This window comes from Parasteatoda tepidariorum, chromosome X1 (genome assembly GCF_043381705.1).
Source record: "Parasteatoda tepidariorum isolate YZ-2023 chromosome X1, CAS_Ptep_4.0, whole genome shotgun sequence".
NCBI classification, from domain to species: domain Eukaryota; kingdom Metazoa; phylum Arthropoda; class Arachnida; order Araneae; family Theridiidae; genus Parasteatoda; species Parasteatoda tepidariorum.
In genome coordinates this window covers 37,943,163-37,950,778 of record NC_092214.1, presented here as the reverse complement: position 1 = coordinate 37,950,778, position 7,616 = coordinate 37,943,163, and the positions used below count along the sequence as shown (strand labels likewise).

The following is a 7,616-nucleotide window of genomic DNA, read 5'->3' as shown; positions in this document are numbered from 1 at the left end:
GTTGTTATTAAATGATAGAATTCACTAAAAGTATATAAATATGTAATAAATAAAATAATTTTGTGATAAAAATGATAAACGAGGTTTATCTATTGTCAATACATTGGTCATTTTCATTTACACCTGAAAAAATAGTCAAAAAACATAATTTTTGTAACTGGGCGGGGCTACCCGACACATTTTGAAAAGAGTTGAAAAACGTGTTTTTTTTTAATTTCTATTTTTTTAAGTTAAACTATTCTTTTTTTGGTTTATATTTTTTTTTGCATTATTTAATAAGATGATAAAACAATAGAAGCATGCAAAAATATTGATTATTACTCAATATTATACAGAAATATAAGCAATACTCCTTAAGTGAGTGGGGCTACCCGACTCTCCCCTACATATTTATATAATAAAATTTTAACTTGAGCTCATTTGATTTGCAATAATTTTTAATCATAATTATTTTTTCATCTAAAGTAAAATAGTGAATATCGAAAAGAAAAAAAAAACAATAAAACACTAAGTTGAAAAAAAGTCACGTTTATTATTTATCTATGCTATAAAGAAAAACATTCCAACTTTCGGTTTGTTAATGAAAGTGTATGCTTATCTGAATATATGTTGAGATAGGTGTATAAACGGGTTATTGTATCTCTGTAAGCAAGTTCAGATTGTTGAACCAATTCACATCCGGGGATTTACGAAAGATGAACTCTAAAATAAGTTTGAAGCGAAAATAAAATGATTTTGCTCGTTCACTGACCGAATAATTTTTAGGAAGGAGAAGAAAAAAAAAATTGATGCATGCTAGTGGAACCATTTTCAGTTGTCGGCGAGATCTTTTATGGAGTTAGTGTATCTAATGGTGACTAGAATTCCTCCTAGCATGGCTAAGTCAAGTTCTGGCCATTAAAGTTCTCGCATAATTATGAAGAGCACAATGCCGGCCAACATTTGAATCAGAGAAATTCTGAAATAGAGTGCAATGAAAACAATTACTACCGCCTGTTTTATTTTTTATTCTGTATTTATTTTTTGCGCAGTCGAACTGTTTTATGTTCTAACTGTGGAATAAGAAAGTAAAAGAGATCAAGAAACTATAGGTTAGTGGACGAGCAATCTTGGAGATGAACCAAGACTTCGTGCGAGTTTTTATTTATTTATTAAATTTTTTTTACCTAGATTACTTTTATAGAAGTTTGTTATTACTGTGATTAAAACTGATAGCCATGAAATGAAATATTTCAATGCATGAGATGAGATTTTGCCATTTTTTTTTAATCAGTGACTTCTTTAATGTTTTTTTTTAAATTTATTTTAAATTTAAATTAATATTTCACGTTGGTGGCAAAAATCGTTTTCACTTCTGGCAAAGAAGAAATTTGACTCAGTTTTTTTTTATGGTGGCAATGCTGCGAATAAGTGCTTATTAAGAATTGAACAAACAAAAAATATTTTAGGCATTTTGCAATTTAAAAATATCAATATTTAATTTCAGATTAAAAACACATTAAGACGAAGAAGCACACTTCTTATTTATACTTATTTTGCAGTTTATACGTATAATTTTCATGAAAAGTCGAGATTTTCCTATTCGTTTTATTTTTTTTTTTCAGAACTATATCTTAATATTAAATCATAATATCAGATATTTGTCATTTTATACAAAAAAAATTTTAATCCTAAAGGATCCTCACGAGTTTTTCTAATTTAAAAATTTATTCGAAAGCGTGTTTACGAATTTAGCAATTACTAGATGCAGAAAAGATAGAGGGTGTTCCTTAAAAAACTGTCCTTAATTAGAGGTTTTAGAGAGTCATTGGGGTCTCTAAATATTTAAGAAGGGAATGAACAAAAACGCTATCGATATCTGACAATCATAGAACAGCAAAATAGGTTTGATTGCAAGAGGACGCAGAGATGAGTTGAAAGACTCCAATTTATCCAGTTTTCGTGCTTGTTACATAAACTTCCTTCATTGTAATTTCCCATATTTCGACTGCATTTTTGTTGTTTTCGTTGTTTAAACATCAATTTGTACATTTTTCATGAGAATTCAAAAAATAATAATAATGATATTAAGGGTGGTCCTTACGGAACACCCCATACATATTTTTAAGACATCTGCAATAATATGCTTAATATTATCTTTTGTAACTGTAAATGGCAATATGATTTGAGATTACTTATGGGACATTCCACTATATTTTTATTATAATATGCGGCTATTGATTTCCAGGGTTTATCGAACAATTCTTCTATCGAACAATTCAGACCTCTGCTGCACATGTCCAAATGATTTACCTAACATCCTGTTTATTGCATTCAAATATTTGCTATTACATATTCATAAAATGAATTTTCGACTTGGATCCATTCGATTTGCAAAAAATTTTACTTTAATTATTTTTTTCACTTAAAGTAAAATAGTGAAAGTCAAAATGAAAAGGAAATTATAAACAATAATAATACTAAATTGAAAAGAGGAGCGTTTATCATTTATCTGTGGTATAAAAGAAGCATCACAACTTGTAAGCCCTTAAGAAGCGAAAATCACCCCATACATTTTATTGGTAAGTTTGTATAGAATTTCGGATTCAGTATTATTCCTATCGCATTAAATCACCTTCTATCGATGATTTCATATCTTAATATTTATAATTCTGAAGAGCATGTTCAAACAATACACCTAACATCATGTTTCTCGCATTAAAATATTTGGAATTAAATTTTCGTTTTGAGACAACGTACTTACAATATATTTTAAATCCTTTTTTTATGATCTATGTTTGATGTAGAAATGTGAGCATTTATGGCATAGAACATTAGCATAGAACTATGCTTGATATATATAAGCATTTATGCAAACAGGTGTATTATTATATTAAAACTTTTGGTGAAAAGTTTAAAAAAAAAGGAAGGAAACGAAGGTATGTTGTAATTAAAGGGTGTTTGTATACGTTTTAAACAAGCAAAACAATTGTAGTATTCAAAATGTTACACGAAACTGGTAAGAGTTTCATATAAACGTAGCTTATATGATTGCTTTTTTATACGTTAAAAGACCTTGAAGCTAACGGAAAAATCTTGTGAATCTAAGACGGAATTTTAAAAAGCAAAAAATATTCGATTTCACTTTCTAAATAGATTTTACATCCTTGTTCTTACCTAAGAGGCGACCTGAGGCAGCAGGGAATCAAATTCTTCTTGTGAAACGTCTCATTATAATTGTAAAAATAGGATTGTATTTATGTTTTTTTATCTGCTTAATACTACGTTGAAAGGTATAATAAATTATGCAACATTTAAGAACGTAAATTCAACTTAGGTGGTTAGCATTAAATAGCAGCTATTTTAATTTTTCTTATTTCAATTTTTAAACAAGTATTTAGTTAAGCATTTATTACAATATAAAATTTATTTTTTAAATAGATATTTAAGAAGTCAAACTCGTCCGATGTGGTCATTAAAAATTACTTTTAACATTTCTCTCATTTATTTCAGATAGTTAATGAAAATGAAAACTCAAAAGATGCATTTTAAGGTATTCATATATAAATATATTTCAAATTACTAGATATTTATAAATCTGAAAATTTATGTAAAATTATAAATCGCTAAATGTGTATGTGTAGATCATTCCTTGAGTTCTAAGTAAAGGAATCACTTCGAATAAAACTATTAGAAAGCTTTTAAGCTTTTATTAAAGATACGTTTGTAATATAGACGTTTGTATCTATACGTTTATATATATTGTATGTAAGATACGTTTGTATCTATTTTTTTGTGTTACGTTTACTGATCGCAGTCGACCATTTTGCAATCATTAATACTTTTTATGTTATTATGTGCACTAAAATGCATTATTTTAATGTTATATGCACTAAAATGTGTTATTTTTATGTCATTATGTGCACTAAAATGTAATTTTTTGAGTTATGGTAATTTTACTAAATGTATGATAACCAGTGTATTAAGTAAATCTATCTGCTTCAGTTTCTTGGGATAATTCATTTAATAGATAATAAAATGCTTCATGTCTGTGGGATGATGACCTTTGACGAAGGACGATTGAATTTTTTTTTCTTCGAAGTGCATGAAAAAACTGAAGATAAATAAAGAACAAATGAACAAACAATGAGTGTATTGAAATTACTGTGCGATAATGTTAACGTTATTTCAGTTCGATATTTTACAACAGAAACGATTCTGTAACCCAAGTGATGCTAATTAGAGCCCAGATTTGATAACTTAAAAATATCAATAAAGAAAGCCAGTAAAAACATTAAAAAATTCGCTTAAAGTAAAAAAAAAAAAAAATCTTTTGTTATTAATCAATAATTTTGGTTTAAAACATCATTTATATCCTAAAACTTCCTGAATTGCTTGAGATTATTAAATCAATCTCAATCTTAATCAATTATCAATGTTTAATTCCGTAGCCTTGTAATTTTGAACCCAATCTAGAAGACAAAGAAACTCCTGGATCTAGCATTAGAACAAATTAGCCTTTGTGGAGGACATTTTTATGGAACTAATCCACATTTGCGTTAAATGGAGAGAAAAGCCACGAAAACCCCCCAGTGTAAGCTCGACGCAAGAGGATTCTAACCCATGATCCGTCTATTACTGAGGATATTTTATGTTTGCACTGTGGATTTGTATCGACCAGCCTACGCTGGGATTCGAACTTGGGTCACCGCATTTTGAAGCAAAGCAATATATTACTAAATAAAATTGTGAATGAATATAGATCAGTTAAAATTTATAAAAGTTGCAAAAATGAGCTAGTGCATCTTAAAATTTCAGAAGAGGCCCCAAACTTTTCTTAAAAAAATCCCAAGAAATCTCGAAAAATGCCTTAACATGGAAGAAAAAAATCGGAACAAGTTCTCTTAAAAATCACTTTTAGGATAATAAAATTCAAATACAGAAAAAAAAAAAATCCCCCAAAGATATCATTAGAATCCGAGACATTTTAACTACTATTAATAAAAAAGATCAACAAATAAGACTTAGTTCCTCTAAAAAAAATGCGGAAGACATGATATGAAATGAAAATCACGTAAATTTTGATGTCAGACAATTGAATCATACTGTTTTCATGATTTCAAAATCTTAAATTTTTACAAGTTAAAAATATTTTTAAATCGTTTCTTCCTTCAACAATTAAACTGTTTGGATATCACAACTATTTACAACTTTCTATCTATGCCGATGTCAAACTTCTGGTCTAGACGTCTGGATTTTTATACAATTTTTCTGCGAGACTGAAGATTATACGTTTTAAAAACACAAGACGATATTTAAATTTGAATACTTTGTTGCCTTCTTTTAACTAGTTAAGTAAAACTATTTTCATAAATGATGAATTTGGACATAATTCAAGGTTGTTTCGAGGAAAATTTCAACATAACGCTCAACTTGCTCGCGAGTTGTTTTGAAATTAGATTTCCTTTATATTAATTGTATTTACGAGACTTCTAGAAATATCAAAAAATATCAACTTTAAATTAGAATGCAGTATAGTTTGTAAGATAGATATATAAAATGACCTGGTTATCGGTCCCTAGTGTAATTTTAGCTTCCAATAACCCATAACGCTCTCAGCTTTTATTGAAGACTAAACCATTTTAACCTACATTGACGAGTTTTCAAAATGTCCTTAACTATTAATTGGGACATTTCTGAAGAAAAAAAACCCATCATTGTGGTAAATAAGGCCAAAATATACGGTATTTAAATCACTCACTTAATAATTTTTCTATTCATAGGGTAATGGTTAAGCGAAAAATCTGGTTTTTTAAATTATAGTTCTTATTGACACGCATTTAAATTTTTTTAATTTTTATTTCCAGCAGCAGAACTTGATATACATCATTTGCTGAAGTGTAAAAACACTCCGCACAGACCCATAAGAAATAAAAACAAATTAAACAAAAATTTAAAAATATTAAAACATTCGAAATAGAAAAATAATTAGAACAAAGAAACAATAAATAGAATATCAACAATAGAAATATAAACAGAAAATCAGTCAGTTAGCAATGCCTACAACTGTTCCCTAGCATTCCAGTATCTGTCATAGATGTTGCCAGTAACTGCGGGGCAGACCTCCAGATGCGCATTTAAAAAATACAAAACTGAAACGTAAATTTAACAGAATAAATGATTTTTATGACATGCTCTTAATTTAAGGTGATTAAATTTACAAATTTTATCACATTTATCAAATTTTTTCACATATTATGCAATCACATTTTATTGTTAATTTTACCAAAATCATTACCAAAGATTTTCGATGAAAATTTCAGAGCTTTTTGCTGTTCTCCCAGTGAGTTGAATTACATTGAAAACACGGTAAATTTTCCCATATTCTGCAGTGTGGTTATCAAACTGAACATTTCCCCATCATCAATAATTTAACCAAACTTACTATCAAGCAGCATGGTATCAAACCAATGATTTATTGGAATTTTATCATAAGTCATTACCAACGCTCTACGGTAAAAATTAACATACTTCTTGAAGTCAGAAAACAAAAAATAAAATAAAGAAAATAAATAAATTAAAAGAGAAAAAAAAATCCAGAACACGTTTTAAATGTTACCATATTCAGGTAGATTTAACCATAATATTTTTTTCTCAAAGAGCTGATATATTGTCAATACTAATTAATTAAAATATTTAAGGTACCGGGAACTATATTGATTGCATGCATATGGATGTTTTTTTTTTTTTTTTTTTTTTTTTTTTTTTTTTTTTTTTTTTTTTTTTTGCTCACTTAGCATTACATATGGCAAACACATACTTAAACATCGCTATGACGATATTCTTCATAAATATCTTATCTTGTTAAAATATCCTGGTCTACCATAATATATCGATACTTTTTGCCGATGTATGGCGATATTCAAATTCAGGTATCATACATCGCTAATTTGCATATTTTAAGGAAAGTGGATCAATGACAATTATAATTAATGTATTTACACGCTTTTCATTCTCGAACTTTCGTTCCGTTTCACACACTGTTGTTTTTCTTATAGGATTTCGACTTGAGTCTTGCCATCTTCAAATGATTCGGTGTCCATTCAGGCTTTGATTCCAAGCAACCATGAGGAAGAGTGGACATTAAACCTGAAGAATTTCCTTTACTGTCAAAGTTAAAGACTCGTGAACAAAGAATTATGTGTTTAAAAAAGATCTGGAGACTGTCAACCGCTGAAGCAAATAAAGATTGCTTCTCAGCTTTAAAGTAAATTGTAGCAACTTAATGTTTTGTCATATGCTAGTGTGGGAAAAAGTAACGACAAATAATTCCCCGTGAATTACTGGCAAGCTGAAAGTTATTGCTTTTGATTTTTCCTACTGACATAAATGTTATAACGCGTGAAAAACATGGCTAAATGTCTCTCAAAATTAAAAAGATTACAAAAAAGAACAAATGAAAGTTCTTAATTTTTGTTTGATAGTATGTAAGGGAAAGTAAGTGAAAGTAGTTTTCACAGTAGCAGTCAACACTTTTTTATAGTGTTAAACATTCGGTTTTAGAGATTCACCACAATGAAATTTAAAAAAAAAAAGAAAAAAACGTAATACGAGAGTATGAGAACTTGAAATTACAA

General features: G+C 28.3%; 1 long non-coding RNA gene across 1 annotated transcript in view; it reads left to right on the top strand.

Moving 5' to 3' along the window:
* Window positions 1-7,251, top strand: part of LOC107451047 (uncharacterized) — a 13,563-nt gene extending 6,312 nt beyond the window's left edge. The window contains exons 2-3 of the long non-coding RNA XR_001585023.3: window positions 3,493-3,532; window positions 7,038-7,251. This is a non-coding gene — a long non-coding RNA (uncharacterized lncRNA). The remainder of the gene's footprint in view (window positions 1-3,492; window positions 3,533-7,037) is intronic.
* The last annotated feature ends 365 nt before the right edge of the window (window positions 7,252-7,616 follow it).